Source organism: Anabrus simplex, chromosome 1 (genome assembly GCF_040414725.1).
Source record: "Anabrus simplex isolate iqAnaSimp1 chromosome 1, ASM4041472v1, whole genome shotgun sequence".
NCBI lineage: Eukaryota > Metazoa > Arthropoda > Insecta > Orthoptera > Tettigoniidae > Anabrus > Anabrus simplex.
The window spans coordinates 1,712,191,250-1,712,211,115 of record NC_090265.1 but is presented as its reverse complement, the minus strand read 5'-3'; positions in this window follow the sequence as shown (position 1 = coordinate 1,712,211,115).

The following is a 19,866-nucleotide window of genomic DNA, read 5'->3' as shown; positions in this document are numbered from 1 at the left end:
CTGTTCACGCGACCAGGCCTCATCCGAAAATCGAATGAACGATCATTAAATGATGCAAGATACCGATAACAATACCTCACTCTTGTGACTGGATCAGCAGGTTGTAAACAATGGGCCCGTGTAACCTGTGTGGTTTGGTGTGTAACAGCTTTGTAGCTCTGTGTGCAGAGCAAACAGAAACCCCTACTGTGCTAATTTTGTAAGTAAAATGAAAGGTCGTATGGCTTTTAGTGCCGGGATATTCCAGGACGGGTTCCGCTCGCCCGGTGCAGGTCTTTCTAACTGACTTCCGTAGGCGACCTGCGCGTCGTGATGAGGATGAAATGATGATGAAGACAACAACACACCCAGCCCCCGTGCCAGTGGAATTAACCAATTAAGGTTGAAATCCCCGACCCGGCCGGGAATCGAACCCGGGACCCTCTGAACCGAAGGCCAGTACAGTGACCGTTCAGCCAACGAGTCGGACATTTTGTGAGTGATTTATTCGGTGACCGTTCAAGATTCGTAACAATGTCGAGCCGACTCGTACTTAAAATAACTTGTACACGGTGTTGCAATGATAACTGTCTCACCGTGTTAACAGCTGAGATTCAGAGTGGTGACTGATGCTTGCCAGGTCGAACACGTGCAGGCTGGTTGCAAGGTCAAGAACTATGCGCGCGCCTTCTGTACAGCTGCTTAGGTCTTGGAGAGTACAAACGCCGCTGGACGGTCTGGGTTTAAAAGAGGGATCCTGCATACTGCAGATTACGGAACCACAGCATGTTGAAGAAATCATGGCTGACCATCAGCTCGTCGAGGTAAGGATACAACATTTTGTTTCTTTCACAAGGGGACATTACCTACTCGTCACCACCGATTGCGCTCATATTTATAGAACATGCAGGGCTTGGCTAGAAATGAAAGTGCCCGAAGTGGGAACCCCAGATGGCTAAGCGTATAGAAAATAAAAATGTTGATGCGGCTCTCGCACCGTATAAGCCACTTGCGTTTGTCCGCTCGCCGAGCAGTAGTTGGCGTAGCGGTACGAGCTCGGACTAGTATTTCGATGGTGGTGGGTTCGAATTTTGAAAAGTGGTACGAGGGCTGGAACGGGGTACACTCAGCCTCGGGAGGTCAACTGAGTAGAGGTGGGTTCGATTCCTACCTCAGCCATCCTGGAAGTGGTTTTCCGCGGTTTCCCACTTCTCCTCCAGGCAAATGCCGCGATGGTACCTAACTTAAGACCACGGCCGCTTCCTTCCCTCTTCCTTGTCTCTCCCTTCCCATCTTCCCGTCCACCGCAAGGCCCCTGTTGAGCATAGCAGGTGAGGCCGCCTGGGCGAGGTATTGGTCATCCTCCCCAGTTGTATCCCACGACCCAATGGCTGAAGCTCCAGGACACTGCCCTTGAGGCGGTAGAGGTGGGATTCCTCGCTCAGTCCGAGGGAAAACCGACCCTGGAGTGTAAGCAGATTAAGCAGAAGAAGAATGGTATGTTCAGATTACAACCTAAAATCAAAATTTCGAGGCTTCTTAGAAAATGGATTCAAGAGATATGTCGGTTTTACAATTACATCTCTGCGAATGTTCAATAGAGTGAACTCATTGACTCGATTTTCACTTGTTTCTGTTTATTATATTTTAGAAAATTTCTATAGGGGGAGGAAGTGTTTCTAAATCCCAGTAACCCACCCTTCCTCCTTGGTTACGCCGCTGCTTTATTTTATAATACGTAAAGCCCTTTAGTTTGGAGTTAGAACTCCTGACTGTTTAGTAAATGTTCATCGTATTTGCGTTGTATAATTGTAATGTCAAATGTTATTTAAATACTATATTCCTTCTCTTAGGGGATGCCTGGCTAAGACAGTAAAGCCATGCTTGCTTCTCCCGGAAGAACGCGAGTTCGATTCCCCGTCAGTAAGTCAAAATTTTAAGATACGTGATTTCCAATTCGGGAGGTGCATATGGTCCTGAGGTTCACTCACCCTGCACCAAAAATGAGTACCAGTGGAAAGGCGGCCAAGCATAGAGCTAAACACTGTATCGCACCAAGAGCCGAGGTTACGGATTACTTCCACCCCCTCGATATTTAGTTCTATACCTCTTAAATAGTTAGAAACTAAGTCTAACGATCGTCGTCTTGGTCTCCTTCTATTTGTCTTCTCCTACATAACACTCCATTATTCTCCTACGTAACCTATCCTCCTTCATTCGCCTCACATGTCCCCACCACCGAAGTCGGCTTATGCGTACAGCTTCATCCTTCGAGTTCAATCCCAACTTAGTCTTACTTCTGGCCGACATTGTACCTTCAAGAACGGCTCCTGTTAAGTGGTGCGGTAAGGACTACATTTGATTATTAATCTTTAATCACACCGGTAATAGCTGAAGGAACTCCCACGTTTAAGTTCACATACTTCCAACAGTGTTTGATGAAAAACTTAGATACGTTATGTGTTGAACATAAGTTTCTTAAATCTCCTATTAATTAACGCTGTATCTATATAAGGGAACATTCTCTTGTGTTTGTTCTATTGCTCCCGTTCCCAGATCATAGTCAATATTACGATCATGAAATCAGGCCTCCTTCAAAGTCACTTCTTCCATAAGGGAACATGCTCACGCTTTAATAGCCAACTCTTGAAGAGAAGGAAATATTGACAGACTTCCTTGAAATAACAGGGAACATGGGGCTAACTTTCTTGTAACAGTCTGAAACAGCAGCGATAGAACGTTAACACAATTTGAAATTTTAAATCTTAATAAATTGTGTCAGAATTATGCTCCATCATGCAGAAAACTGAAATTTTAAACACGTTTGAACATGACGTCAATCATGGGAGAGAAGTTGGGAAATGCTTCAGTGATTACAGCCAACTTAAAATTGTTCGTTCAAACGTTGTGTTAGTAACTAAAATAGAGAAGAAGCTACAGTGATGCTTGCATGGAGATAAAACAATAGGGTTGCCTAGTTAATTCCCAGAAAACTGAAGGATGTAATACATTATGAAGAAAATGTTCACAAAGCAGTATATTAGCACTGTGCAATACAACATGGAGTTGCTAGCATTTTCCCAGCGTGTTGACCATGCGGTTAGTGGCGTGCAGTTGTGAGCTTGCATTCGGGAGATAATGGGTTCGAATCCCACTGTCCGCAGCTCTGAATATGGTTTTCCGTGGTTTCCGATTGGCTGAGTATTATACGTGTTCCGACGTGACACCACTCGAACCGTCATGGTGAAGTTTGGGTCTCTCTCCTCCCGGCTAGGTTGAACCACTTCCATAGTCAGCGCTTCCGGTAGCGGAACTGAGAACTCCAAGATTTTCACGTGCTAGACAAGTTATGCATACATCAAACTTAATTTCGATGCAGGACATTAGGAAGCGTTGTCTGAAGGACTGCATGTGAAGGGTCGCGTTGTCTTCCTGATGTTCAGTTGAGCAGTGTATGGCTGTGTTATTGTACCACGTGCTATCGTGTTGTGAAATAGATAATAATGCTGATAATGGCCGCATTGTCTTCCAAAGAAAGGTTACAGTACATACACGTGAGAGGAATTCTATTGTAACATGCTAGTACCTCACATGTTACACAACACGGAACACTTTCCTTGAGTCAAGATACATCTTCTTGAACCAATATCAGTGCCACAATCTATTAGGCGTTGTCCCTCTATACCCAGGACACTGCGTTCCATCCACATTCAGGTTTAAATAAGAGCAAAAATTACATAACGTCTGTAGACAAAATTTTGACCACTCGGAGTCTCTTAATAGAAATTGAAGGTGCATTAAACAATACAACAGTAATGTGCTGAATAGGCCTCTTCCCTCTGAGCCTGTCAGCCCGGCGGAGCTAGGAAGCCAGTCGAATTTAAAGTCTTTAGAAGGCTGACTGAATCTTATCCAAACGGTTCCAGCATCAGCACTTACAGAAAAGTAAGAAGGTACTGAGTGGTTGTACTAGATACTTTTCATCGCTTTCCTCACTGAGTTATTCCTTAAGGCTGCAGACGGTAAGATGTGAATCGTCCACCTTCCGAGTGCAGGATATACCGAGCGGGTTGGCTGTGAGGTGGGTGCCATGTTGCTTGCATTTGGGTGGTAATTCACCACATTTTGAAGCGATTTATTGTCCACAAGTTGCAACATTTTCAGGTGATTTATAGCTCACATATTACCACATTTTGAGGTGATATATTTTCCACATGTCCCCACATTTTGAGGTGATTCATTGTCAACATATCTCTACATAATTTTGAGATATTTTTGTCCACATATCGCCACATGTTCAGGCGATTCATTGCACAAATATTACAGCATTTGAAGATAATTCATTGGCCACTTGTCACCCCATTTTGAGATGATTTACGGTCCACATGTCGCCACATTTTGAGGTGATTTATTGTACGCATGTCACCACATTTTAAAGTGATTTTTGAACGCATGTTACCACATTTGAGGCGATTAATTGTCCGCATGTTACCACATTTTGAATCAATTTATTGTCCACATACTTCCACGTTGTGAATCAATTTACTGTCCACATACTGACATATTGTGAAGCGATTTATTCTCCTCATACTGACACATTTTTAGGTGATTTATTTTACACATACTGCCATATTTTGAGCTGGTTTATTGTCCACACACTGCCACACCGTGAAGCTATTTACTGTCCACATACTGACACACCGTGAAGCTATTTACTGTCCACGTACTGTCACACCGTGAGGCTATTTACTGTCCAAGTACTGCCACACCGTGAAGCTATTTACTGTCCACATACTGACACACCGTGAAGCTATTTATTGTCCCATTATGAACATTTTGAGGTGATTTATTATCGTCATACTTACACATTTTGAGATGATTTTTTGTCCACATACTGACACATTTTGAGCTGATTTACTTTCCACACACTTCCACAATTCGAGGTGATTTAACGTTCACGTACTGCCACACCGTGAAGCTATTTACTGTCCACATACTGACACACCGTGAAGCTATTTACTGTCCACGTACTGTCACACCGTGAGGCTATTTACTGTCCAAGTACTGCCACACCGTGAAGCTATTCACTGTCCACGTACTGCCACACCGTGAAGCTATTTACTGTCCACGTACTGCCACACCGTGAAGCTATTTACTGTCCACATACTGACACACCGTGAAGCTATTTATTGTCCCTTTATGAACATTTTGAGGTGATTTATTATCGTCATACTTACACATTTTGAGATGATTTTTTGTCCACATACTGACACATTTTGAGCTGATTTACTTTCCACACACTTCCACAATTCGAGGTGATTTAACGTTCACGTACTGCCACACCGTGAAGCTATTTACTGTCCACATACTGACACACCGTGAAGCTATTTACTGTCCACGTACTGTCACACCGTGAGGCTATTTACTGTCCAAGTACTGCCACACCGTGAAGCTATTTACTGTCCACGTACTGCCACACCGTGAAGCTATTTACTGTCCACGTACTGCCACACCGTGAAGCTATTTACTGTCCACATACTGACACACCGTGAGGCTACTTAATGTCCACGTACTGCCACACCGTGAAGCTATTTACTGTCCACGTACTGCCACACCGTGAAGCTATTTAATGTCCACGTACTGCCACACCGTGAAGCTATTTACTGTCCACGTACTGCCACACCGTGAGGCTATTTACTGTCCAAGTACTGCCACACCGTGAAGCTATTTACTGTCCACGTACTGCCACACCGTGAGGCTATTTACTGTCCCCGTACTGCCACACCGTGAAGCTATTTACTGTCCAAGTACTGCCACACCGTGAAGCTATTTACTGTCCACGTACTGCCACACCGTGAAGCTATTTACTGTCCACGTACTGCCACACCGTGAGGCTATTTACTGTCCAAGTACTGCCACACCGTGAAGCTATTTACTGTCCACGTACTGCCACACCGTGAAGCTATTTACTGTCCACGTACTGCCACACCGTGAAGCTATTTACTGTCCACGTACTGCCACACCGTGAAGCTATTTACTGTCCACGTACTGCCACACCGTGAGGCTATTTACTGTCCAAGTACTGCCACACCGTGAGGCTATTTACTGTCCACATACTGCCACACTGTGAAGCTATTTACTGTCCACGTACTGCCACACCGTGAGGCTATTTACTGTCCAAGTACTGCCACACCGTGAAGCTATTTACTGTCCACGTACTGCCACACCGTGAGGCTATTTACTGTCCCCGTACTGCCACACCGTGAAGCTATTTACTGTCCAAGTACTGCCACACCGTGAAGCTATTTACTGTCCACGTACTGCCACACCGTGAGGCTATTTACTGTCCAAGTACTGCCACACCGTGAAGCTATTTACTGTCCACGTACTGCCACACCGTGAGGCTATTTACTGTCCCCGTACTGCCACACCGTGAAGCTATTTACTGTCCACGTACTGCCACACCGTGAAGCTATTTACTGTCCACGTACTGCCACACCGTGAGGCTATTTACTGTCCACGTACTGCCACACCGTGAAGCTATTTACTGTCCACGTACTGCCACACCGTGAGGCTATTTACTGTCCACGTACTGCCACACCGTGAAGCTATTTACTGTCCACATACTGACACACCGTGAGGCTATTTACTGTCCACGTACTGCCACACCGTGAGGCTATTTACTGTCCACATACTGCCACACCGTGAAGCTATTTACTGTCCACGTACTGCCACACCGTGAAGCTATTTACTGTCCACGTACTGCCACACCGTGAGGCTATTTACTGTCCACGTACTGCCACACCATGAAGCTATTTACTGTCCACGTACTGCCACACCGTGAGGCTATTTACTGTCCACGTACTGCCACACCGTGAAGCTATTTACTGTCCACGTACTGCCACACCGTGAAGCTATTTACTGTCCAAGTACTGCCACACCGTGAGGCTATTTACTGTCCACATACTGCCACACCGTGAAGCTATTTACTGTCCACGTACTGCCACACCGTGAGGCTATTTACTGTCCAAGTACTGCCACACCGTGAAGCTATTTACTGTCCACGTACTGCCACACCGTGAGGCTATTTACTGTCCCCGTACTGCCACACCGTGAAGCTATTTACTGTCCACGTACTGCCACACCGTGAAGCTATTTACTGTCCACGTACTGCCACACCGTGAAGCTATTTACTGTCCACGTACTGCCACACCGTGAGGCTATTTACTGTCCACGTACTGCCACACCGTGAAGCTATTTACTGTCCACATACTGCCACACCGTGAAACTATTTACTGTCCACATACTGACACATTTTGAGGTGATTTATTTTCCACATACTGTCGCATTTTGAGGTGATTTATTGTCCACATACTGCCATACTGACACATACTGAGGTGATTATTTGTCCAAATACTAACACTTTTTAGGTGATTTATTGTACACCTATCGCCACACTTTGACGTGATTTATTTCCTCATTTCACCACATTTTGAAGCGTTTTATTGTCCACAAGTTGTAATATTTTAAGCTGATAAATTGTCCACATTCTATCATATTTTGACGTTGTCTCTTATCGAGGGCTGTGAAAGAATAAAGATCTAATTGTACTCTAGTAGTTTTTGTGTTCATCAGCATCTCCTCCGGTTGTCAATTAATTTCTGGCGTCTTCGTGTGGCACGGAATAATTACTAACGGATAAATCCCCATATACCACCTATGTAGTTTGTTGAGACCTTGCCTCAGGTGCTGACGTCACAGCGCTCATTAGATGCCGTAAGATGAGAGATGAGATTAAAGCGTGAGACAGTGAGACGGGATGAAGTGTCACACAAGTGCTTCACAAAGCTTTGTATGCTGTGTTGATAGCGAGTGCTCGCTCATGCCACGGGAGACAGAGTTTTGAATCTCTGATACAAGAAAGTCGCAGTTCCTCTCATTCATGTACAGAATGTCTACTGGCGATTCCAGACGCCAGAATATGTTATATCGAAGTTTCGACATGGTAAGGAGCTTTGTCGCTTAGAACAGTGCCACATTCGCAGACCACAAATGGATTTAATTCTCCGTACGAATGTATTTTAGATAGTTGTATGGTATACGAGGGCAATTCAATAAGTATCTGCAATTTTGCTCTAATTGTCCTTGGGTTGGCCCTATGGCGTTGTGTGCTCACCAGCCGCTAGATGGCACTGTTTGCACCAAGGAAGAACAGTGTTCCGTAATCCGTTTATTGTGGTCTGGGGTTGCTCCAGGAGCGGAAATTCGTAGAAAAGTTACTCATCTGTTATTCAGGATCATATCGCGCACTTGCTCAATATTGGCATCAGTTACGATTGCACATGGACGCCCGGAGCTTTCCTCATTCTTCACGCTCGTGCGACCTTTTTTGAACTGTTAAATCCACTGGTAAACACTTTGCTGTGGCAAAACATTGTCCCCGTATTATGCTGAAAGTCCTCTGTGAATTTCCGCGCCTGGTACACCTTCAGACCACAAAAAACGGATGGAACGGTACGCTGTTCTTGTTTGGTGCAACGCGGCAACAGCAGAAGCTGTACTGAACCATAACGTTGAAACATACCAAAGACGTAGACAACGTCCCCCTGTGGGTGGGGGCGGTAGAATTACACCCACGGTATCCCCTGCCTGCCGTAAGGGGCGACTAAAAGGGGCCCCAGGGGATCTGAACTTGGGAGCGTGGGTTGGCGACCACGAGGCCCTCAGCTGAGTTCTGACATTGCTTCCACTTACTTGTGCCAGGCTCCTCACTTTCATCTATCCTATCCGACCCCCCTGGTCAACTCTTATTCTTTTCCGTCCCCGACACTATTAGGTTTGCGAGGCCTAGGGAGTCTTTCATTTTCACGCCCTTCGTGGCCCTTATCTTCCTTTGGCCGATATCTTCATTTTTCGAAGGATCGGTCCCTTCCATTTTTTCTCTCTGATTAGTGTTATATAGAGGATGGTTGCCTAGTTGTACTTCCTCTTAAAACAATAATCACCACCATCACCACGACCGTAGACAACGGTGTCACCTAGCGGCTGGTGAGCACACAACGCCATAGAGCCAACCTAAAGACAATCAGAGTAAAATTGCAGATACTTATTGAATTGCCCTCGTATATAACAGTTTATTTATTTATTTATTTATTTATTTATTTATTTATTTATTTATTTATTTATTTATTTATTTATTTATTTTACAATTTGCTTTACGTCGCACCGACACAGGTAGGTCTTGTGGCGACGATGGGATAGGGTAGGCCTAGGAGTGGTAAAGAAGCGGCTATAGCCTTAGTTAAGTTACAGTCCCAGTATTTGCCTGGTGTTAAAATGGGAAACCACAAAAAACCATCCTCAGGGCTGCCAACGTTGGGGTTCAAAGCTACTATCTCGCGGAAGCAAGCTTACAGCAGTGTGCCCCTAACCACACGGCTAACTCTTGTGGATATATATCCAGCTGTTTGCTTTCTGTGCAGAACAAAATATATAAGAGACCTGAAGACATAGGTAGCTGAAAATTTAAGTGTATGTATCATCTAAGTGGTGAGGGTGCAAGAATAATTTAAGAAAAACTTCTCATGGAGACAAAAAACCTGAATTTGCTAACTAAGTACTTTTCATTATCCACAACACATCATACTTTGCATATATTTGACTGTATTGTAAGAAAGTCTACCAGGACAGTTGAGGGGTGTCTGTTCAAAAGATACTACTATTCGTCCATTTGCATTGCAGTAGTAGAATACTATCGAATATCATGAACAATCCAGGCCAAAAATACGTAATCCTTTAATGGTAGTTCCTTGTCGTTTCCTTGCGGTTTACCACAACTTTCTTGGGGTAGAAACAGCGTCTTAACAGGCACTCCTCAGTTTGTAAGACGATACTAACTAGGGTGGGGAAAATAGGGGAAATTTCCAAAAACCGAGAAAACCAGAAATCCTCTACGAAGTTGTAAGGTTGTATGTAAACAACTTCTGAACCGTAATGCTGACAAACGATTACCACAGGGATCCATACAGAGGGACTCTTCCGGAAAATACTCAGAAACTGAAGAGATATCCTTTTCCATTGTCATCAATGGACTTTGCATGAAGAGGTTGACACAAGAAATAACGCCGGTAGCTCGATACATAAGGCACCTCACCAACAATGCACACACTTCCTTCTGCGAAACACACTTGATGTGATCACCCACCAATGAACTCCTTTTTACTTTCTCCCGAAAGGTGAATGCATGGAGAACGCTTCTTTGATTTATTATTGCTCAAGTCATAATGTCAAGCTTTCAGTTGGTTTGAATATTTTGTCTCACTTATTTCATCAATCAATACTGATCTGCATTTAGGGCAGTCGCCCAGGTGGCAGATTCCCTATCTGTTGCTTTCCTAGCCTTTTCCTAAATGATTTCAAAGAAATTGGAAATTTATTGAACATCTCCCTTGGTAAGTTTTTCTAATCCCTAACTCCCCTTTCTATAAATGAATATTTGCCCCAGTTTGTCCCCTTGAATTCCAACTTTATCTTCATATTGTGATTTTTCCTACTTTTATAAACGCCATTCAAACTTATTCGTCTACTAACGTCATTCCACGCCATCTCTCCGCTGACAGCTCGGAACATACCACTTAGTCGAGCAGCTCTTCTTATTTCTCTCAATTCTTCCCAACCCAAACATTGCAACATTTTTGTAACGCTACTCTTTTGTCGGAAATCACTCAGAACAAACCGGGCTGCTTTTCTTTGGATTTTTTCCAGTTCTTGAATCAGGTAATCCTGGTGAGGGTCCCATACACTAGAACCATACTCTAGTTGGGGTCTTACCAGAGACTTTTATGCACTCTCCTTTACATCCTTACTACAACCCCTAAACGCCCTCATAACCATGTGCAGAGATCGGTACCCTTTATTTACAATCCCATTTATGTGATTACCCCAATGAAGATCTTTCCTTATATTAACACCTAGATACTTACAATGATCCCCAAAAGGAACTTTCACCCCATCAACGCAGTAATTAAAACTGAAAGGACTTTTCCTATTTGTGAAACTCACAACCTGACTTTTAACCCCGTTTATCAACATACCATTGCCTGCTGTCCATCTCACAACATTTTCGAGGTCACGTTGCAGTTGCTCACAATCTTGTAACTTATTTTTCACTCTATAGAGAATAACATCATCCGCAAAAAGCCTTACCTCCGATTCCACTCCTTTACTCATATCATTTATATATATAAGAAAACATAAAGGTCCGATAACACTGCCCAGAGGAACTCCCCTCTCAACTATTACAGGGTCAGACCAAGCTTCACCTACTCTAACTCTCTGAGATCTATTTTCTAATGCTGACAAACAATTACCACATGGATCCATACAGAGGGACTCTTCCGGAAAATACTCTCAGGTCATCCCAGATGGAGCCACCCAGGATCACTTAGGTTCGGACTGTGTCTCTTCCTGGAGCCACCCAAGGTAATTTTTGTTTTCGACGGTGTTTCTTCCTGGAGCCACCCAGTATCATTTAAGTTCGGACGGTGTCTCATCTTAGAACCATCCAGTATCATTTAAGTTCGGACGGCGTCTCTCCTTGGAGCTATCGAGTATCATTTAGGTTTGGACGGTGTCTCTTCCTGGAGCCATCCAGGGTTATTAAGTTTTTTGACGGTGTCTCTTCCTGAAGCCAACCAGTATCCTTTAGGTTCGGCGGTGTCTCTTCCTGGAGCTACCCAGCATCATTTATGTTCGGACAGTGTCTCTTCCTGGAGCCACCCGGGAGAATTTTAGTTTTAACAGTGTCTCTTCCTGGAGCCATCCAGTATCATTTACGTTCGGACGGTGTCCTTTCCTGGAGCCACACAGTGTCATTTAGGTTCGGACGGTGTCCTTTCCTGGAGCCACACAGTGTCATTTAGGTTCGGACGGTGTCTTTTCCTATAACCGCCCAGTAACATTTAGGTTCGGACGGTGTCTCCTCTTAGAGATACCCAGTACCATTCAAGTTCGGACGGTGTCTCTTCCCGGATCCATCGAGTGTAATTTTGGTTTTTCACGGTCTCTCTTCCTGGAGTCGCCGTAGCTCATGTCGGTTTTGCTGATGCCTTATGACTTTTACGTAGAAATAACTTTGGATGGACCACGATTTTAACATTGACCGTCGGGTCTAAAAATAGCAGCTAAGTTACTAAACAAATCAGGAAACCCAATTGTTTACAGACTGGGAATTCTTGATTCTAAATTTCGATAATGATAGATGTACTGTGGAAAGCCACGTGAGGCATGTTAAACGCCATTCTTCAAGATGTATTATATTCAACACTTCTAACGGTGGTGATAGACGTCACAGTGTCTCACAAGAAGCCAACGACGCAGAATTGTCCCATTTTACACCCTCCAGTTCCACTTTATTTTCGCGTATGGCTTCAGGAGAGGCCTAATGCAGAACTTTTGAGATGACTCCTAAAAGCGACATGCGAGTGTGTGAGGATGAGGCCCTACCTATGATGAATTTAAATGATGAAAACGGCTCACACTCCTAGCCTCCAAGCCATCGGAATTAAACACTGAATTTTGAAATCCCCGGCCCGGCAGGAGTCGAATCACGAACCCCATGAACCAAACGCCAGTGCGCTAATCATGTAGCCATGCAGCAGGAATCTAGTTTCACTGATAACAGGTGGGACATTAATTCGCGAAATTGTCTTCGAATATACAATTTTAAGCTGGAAGGTGATCCAGTAAACTTGGAGGAACGCTCTCACTAGTCTTAGTAAAAATCTGAAATTATCGGTAAGTGTTTGAATATTGGACACATGAGCAGCACACCTACAGGTATATTACATCTGTGGAATCACTTTGGCTTGTTATGGCCTTTGGCTGCGGACTTAAAAGCAGATACCGAACCCGATGCTACATGAGTTTTCAAGTGTGAAAATTGCAGCTTGGGGTCCGCAGGAATTCGAACCTCGTCCATCCGAGAAGTGTATCAGCAACTAATACATTGTGCTAATCTCGCCCCAAGTCATTTACTGTGTATATGTAGGCATTATGGGATTTAAAAAATATACATATGCAGCTGGCGTCGTGAATTATATCCAAACTCATTAGGACCACACGAAATCAATTCATATTTGAGGGAGAATTTATTTTATTTTATTTTATTTTATTTTATTTTATTTTATTTTATTTTATTTTATTTTATTTTATTTTCTTCACCAGCGAATATCCATAAGGTAGGTTGATCAGAATCTCAGAATTCCAGGACGGATAGCCAGCTACTATCAGACCCACCACAGATCTTCGTCTGTTGTATACAGATAAAGAAGATGACAGCTCAACCATTAGCGAGTATATTCATTATTCTATTTTGTACACCGAAACTACCGCACCATTCCTAATGCAGATTGCACTTAATTGTGTAAGAAGCCCATATAGAACGAATGAATTCTAAGTGGTCTCTGCCTAAACTCATTTAACAATCTGCATAGTTATTGGTATAGCACTTCGGAACTATATAAATTCAAAACTGAGTGTAACAACGTGTTTGTGGTTTCGAATCAAAACTTCGAAAGAAGAAAATACCGAGCAGAAGTAGAGGTTGGAGATGATCGATCAAAGTAACATGTTCAATGAGCTTCCTATTCCTATTAAGCGGAGTCATCTTACAGCTGTATGGAGACCGTATTTTAACTTTATAGATACTACTGAGAAATACGAGAAGGAACTTTTACCTGACGGATTCGAACCCACCCCTTCCTAATGAACTGAGTACGCCTTTCCCGCCTCGGCCAGGCAGCCCCTTGGACATCGGACACCCACCTCGTAAGTTGTTTGTAAACCTACCCACACTACCTACTGTTGGGACGCCACACTCGAATCGAAGGCAGCATTTCAGGTGAAGTTTAAGGACCGGTAAGGAAGCATTAGAGGCGTGTTTGGATCTGTGTAGTGAACTTCCAACATTTCACGAAGGACACTGTTAGCCATTGATCGGGCCCGCATAATTACGTTACGGCAAGAAGGTGTCAACCACGGAAGTTGCTCGACGTGTGCACGGGAGACAAAGTGATATGGTGCGGGCATGGAAGCGGTTAGGAATGAAAATTGGTGTGAGGACTTAACCCGCACTGGCCGTCCACGTGCGACAACTGCTGGAGATAAACACTACTTTAACTTTTCACCCGGAGGAACCGAGGGCCTAGTGCTGCGGCATTGAATTCGGATTTCATGGGGTCCTATAAAGCCGTCTGGAGAAGACTACACCTTGTGCAATGCGACACCATGAAGATCGTAACATTTGGTCAAGAAATCATTCCGCGTGGTTGCACCAGGATTGGCTTAGGGCGGTTTAGGATGAATGTCGGATCTGTTTGTCCCTTGACAATGGCAGGCAACGTGTCTGGTGGTAAAATCGCACGCCTCCAACACAGTGCCACGCATGTGGAATAAGGTGATGGTGCAGTTATATTCTGGGGTGGCTTTACATGCAGTAAACGTACACCCCTCCAGGTTGTTGAGGGTACCATAAGTGCCTGACAGTACAGGAACAGTATTCTGCAACCCAATCGTGCATTTCTCGTGAACACCTTCCTTCATAGTGTTGGCATCATCCAGATTATGTGGCCTGGCTCTTTCCTAGACATAAACCCCGTCGAATATATCTGGGATCGACTGAAAGGTGCTATTTCTGGACGTCCGGACTGACCGCCTATTCTCCATGACTTACGCAGAGTCACTCATGGATCAGATGTCACAACGGACAGCAGCCTGTATCCTAAAAAAGAGACGTGCTGCCCCGTATTCATATTTATCATGACTGATGTGCAAACTCCTCATGAGAAACAAATTAATCTTGTACAAATGTATTACTTTCTGCGATTTGATGAGCTGAAATTATTGTAAATATATGCATTATTAGCGGCACAAAGGCTGCCCTCACAGAAGATTATTTTCTTTCACAATCCTGTTATCTGAAATAGAATGAACATACTGTGCAGGTGGTAAGATTTATAACATCCTCTTCAGACTAACGGCTATGTTCTTCAGTTTAGAGAAGGTATAAAATTAAATATTCCTTTGCCAGCCAGTATTTGGGCGGTTGACTGCATCCTCATGAATGAGGATCATGATATGAACTACATAATATCCGGGTGACACAAAACTTTTGTTCATGTGTGTGTTTTTCCGTATTTTCCTTCAAAGCATTTCTCAACTTTTGTGTCATAATATCTCGTTTTCATCATCAATTTAATGTTTTTAAAGAATGTCTTTCGCATCCGAAATTCTGACTTTTGTCATACATTGTATTTCTTTAACAATATCTTAGTTTAAATTTTCATGACTGAAGTTTTCTCACCGTTCACAAATCTTCTTTTTCTTGTTTTTAAAATGAGAGCTATTTTCTTTTCAGTTTTGTCCCGTGTGTCGAAATTACTGTAAAGAAATATTCGGGAAGAAAGACATTTAGCCTACTTAGTAACAGAACATTCCCGAGAAAGATAAATGGCTTTTAGACAGACTAGAAAACTAAAAGTTTATATACGTTCACAAGTAGACACTTGAGCAACCAATCAGACTGGGCGTAAGCACTCACCCCATCTTGAGCGACGTAAACGTCAAGATCCTCCTTCAACCGTCACTCACCTGGAAAAAACAACCATATCGTAGAATACAAATTCAAGGATACTAGAAAGAAGACGTGTAAAACATTAGCTAATACAAGCTACTTATTAGATGCTAATAAAGTAAGCAGAGTTCTAGGAATCCGTAACCACGTAAAAGAGAACAGTGTGGGACGACCATGAATGTCAGATGAGACCGTGGAACTCATCATGACAACCTTGTTGCTCAGTGCGCCGGGCTGGTCATCAAATAGCAAGAACTGTATATTGTGATATCTTCTTGAACTGCCTCTTCCTACAAATATAGGATGAAAATCAAACGATCATTTGGCAATGCAGCACAATACCATGCTGTTTCCCATACAAAGAAAATGCGGCCTATCCTGATGGGAGGGGCTGCCTTACTGGGTGCGTAATAGCCAAACGAAATTGTCTATTTATTATTATTATAAATAATACTTTAATATTCTCTTGTGCATAATAAGTACACAATCTGTATATATTTAGTAGTGGAACGTTAATGCAAATGTTGAAAGTGTAATTTACCGTACTTTATAGGTTGAAATGTGTAAAATTTCTTTTCGGTCGACTCACAGTGCACGTGAATCCACAGCTATTGTGAGAGAACTAGAGCAATACCATGCCTGGTTGGAGAACTCTTTCTTCTCGGCTGATCAAAGAGCTGTATAATTGTCCACTTAGCTCTGTGTGTGTGACAGGAATGGCGCGTCCTCCAGAAACAATACCCGGCCATTATCTGTCTCCCCTCTCAATCATCATCGGAAAAAAACGGAAATCGTCCGTTCAAAATTAAATAATTCCAGAAATGTTATCATCGGTACCTAATTCATTCATGAGTTTAAAGGAAAAACATTCTGTAGCTTTTCGCCTTCCCTATCCCGTCTGGAAGACCCTCAATCGACTGCGGATAGGTGTTTCAAAGTGAAAGTCTAACCGAGTTAAGAGGGGCTATGTACAAGGAGACATGACATGTGATTGTGGACTACTACAGGATGAAGAACACCTTCTGGTTTGTCAGCATTTACCATCACCGTGCACAAAGGAAGATGTCTTGTAGGCGAATAATAAAGATGTCTTTGTAGCCGAATATTCCTTAGCAGTGTATCCGGACACGGGAAATAAATAAATAAATAAATAAATAAATAAATAAATAAATAAATAAATAAATAAATAAATAAATAAATAAATAAATAAATAAATAAATAAATAAATAAATAGGCAGCTACTGATAATGAAGCATTGTGTTAAAAGAATGCGGCAATAATAATAATAATAATAATAATAATAATAATAATAATAATAATAATAATAATAATAATAATATGAGGTACTAGAAAGGAGAATACATACATACATTATCATTATAGACTGTTATGCCTTCCAGCGTTCAGTCTGCAAGCCTCTGAGAATTTACTAAACGTCGCCACAATCCTCTATTTGCAACTAGTGTTGTGGCCCCATTTAGTTCTATACCTCTTATCTTTAAATCGTTAGAAACCGAGTCTAACCATCGTCGTCTTGGCCTCCCTCTACTTCTCTTGCCCTCCATAGCAGAGTCCATTATTCTCCTAGGTAACCTATTCTCCTCCATTCGCCATGCGTACAGCTTCATCCATCGAGGTCATTCCTAAATTAGTCTTTATCTCCTTATTCCGAGTAACCTCCTGCCATTGTTCCCACCTGTTTGTACCAGCAATCATTCTTGCTACTTTCATGTCTGTTACTTCTAACTTATGAATAAGATATCCTGAGTCCACCCAGCTTTCGCTCCCGTAAAGCAAAGTTGGTCTGAAAACAGACCGACGTATAGATAGTTTCGTCTGGGAGCTGACTTCCTTCTTACAGAATACTGTTTATCGCAACTGCGAGCTCACTGCATTAGCTTTACTACACCTTGATTCAATCTCACTTACTGTATTACCATCCTGGAAGAACACACAACCTAAATATTTGAAATTATCGACCTGCTCTAGCTTTGTATCACCAATCCGGCATTCAATTCTGTAGAATTTCTTACCTACTGACATAAATTTAGTCTTCGAGAGGGTCTCGTGATCGATTTCCCGTCGAGCCGGAGATTTTGTGCACGGCAGGTCCAGCGTTACTTGTACATATTTTAGAGTAAAACACTGTTCGAGAGAGGACGTCATTCCAAGAGAATGTCAATTTCGTTGCAGTATACCTGCTTTTACGGTAAAAAGCCCCGAGTTGTACTCACAATGGGTTGAGTTCCGGATAGCCTGATGATGTATACCAAGCTCGTCCAGTGGACAATCAAAGTCGATTTTCACATATCCACTGAGGACTTCTTTTTGATAATTATTGTATATGTGAAAGTACATTCTTCTACGTTCTCCACTTATTTTCTTGTCCTCGAATGCATAATGGTTCTGTAGCAGGTGGAAAGGGCCCTGGTGAATTTATGTTTCATAGTGGGAGCACAGAACTTGTGTAGCAGTAGTTGATGATTAACTGTAATAATCAAATCCATCCAGCCTTCTTGGTGGCGGTGGTGATTACTGTTTTAAGGGAAAGTACTGTACAATTGGGCAACCATCCTCTATTAACACTAATCAGAGGGAAAAAAGTGGAAGGGATCCGACACTTCGAAAAACTGAGATATCGGCCAAACATAGACAAGGGCCACGAAGGGCCTGCCCCTCGGAAATATAATATCGTCGGAGTAGGAAAAGAACAAGAGTTGACCAAGGGAGGTCGGATAGGATGGATAAAAATGTCCTAAAAGTCGCCAACCAACGCTCGAAATTTAAGTGCCCCAGGAGCACCTTAGGGTCACGTTGTACACTTGTATTTTATCACGTGGATTTCTGCGTGTTTTTCACATAGCTGGACGACATAGCGTGGCTACACTTGCGTATTTGCACGGCGTCATTTTATTAGTGTGTTGTATATTGTGAAGTAGCAAAACATCGCCATTGCTCTGGAAGTAATTCCATGAAATAATAACTCCGTTGTTGCGTGATGTGCTGCGTTGTTCGTCGTCGTCAAAGAAAATATTGGATCCATCCTGTCGTAAGTGACAGGTCATCAAGTGGACAATTTATGCTCCTACATTCAATAAGAAATGGAACCCTTGGAAATTGTTTGAATATTACAGAATGTTCCTGACCTCATTTGAAATGCTTCTCTATTTGTTGAGAAATGCTATTAGCAAACGAATCATGTCTCCTCCAACACAGCGCCCGTTACTGATAACGACGCATCTCTCTTCATGTCTCTCTTTTCGAACTCTTGGTCTTTTGTATCGTAAACGCACGGGTATTTTTGTACCTCCAAAGTTATTAATTCACTGTCCAAATCCACTCTACAAAGTGAAAGTACAAAATGAACGCGCGGTGTTCCAACAAGGGAAATACTGCAGCGTCTCCTTCCCGCAAGTGTAGGCCTGGCGCGAACGGGAAAATACGCAGACAAAATGGACCTCGGCCCGTTCTGAAGCGGGCGACCTTGAGTACGTGTCTTGTCTCTTAAGGCGGCCGTACACGAGTGGGACTTCCTCAAGGTTCGGCCTGAACAGTCCAATACGTGAGGAATTCCTCAACGTGTGTGTTGGCGTCCTTAAGGCCGCGCTGGGTGCGAGTGATCCAAAAATCCCGAACAAAATTCAATTCTTTTCCGCCTTGAGGCCAAGCAGACCGTATTTTCCCAGTCTCTCGCTGGGTGTATGTGTTGACGGCAGTAGGCCTTGAGGATATGTGAAGTGAAGTGATTGTCGGGAGTGTCCTATATCGTCATGTCTCGAGAACTTTTAACACAATTTATACAAATACACCAGATTGAACCTTTCTTGTAGCAAGTGAGTTCAAAAAATTACCATGATGAAAATTATTTCCAACATCACGTGAACAACCAACCACCACCAGTCAACCTGGAGTTGAACCTTGAGAAAATCCCCAAGGCCTTTTCCTTGAGGATTTCTTCGAGGATACCCTCTCCGTGTGTGTGCGAGGGTTCGGTTGAGGAAATCCTCAAGGAAATCCCGGAGGCTTTTACCTTGAGGATTTCCTGTACGTGTATGGCTAGCTTTATACCGCTGCGGGAAATGACGCTGTGTGTGACCGCTCCCGTCCAAGTTAGTGTTGTGCATTTTTGACGCCAGATTTTAGTCAGTAATGCAGCGTGAAATCAAGCAAGTTTGATTGTAGCCTTAAAAATATCTAATTACTGTTATGAGAAGCTGAAATAACTACTACTAATATTATTGGCAGTTTTAATATCC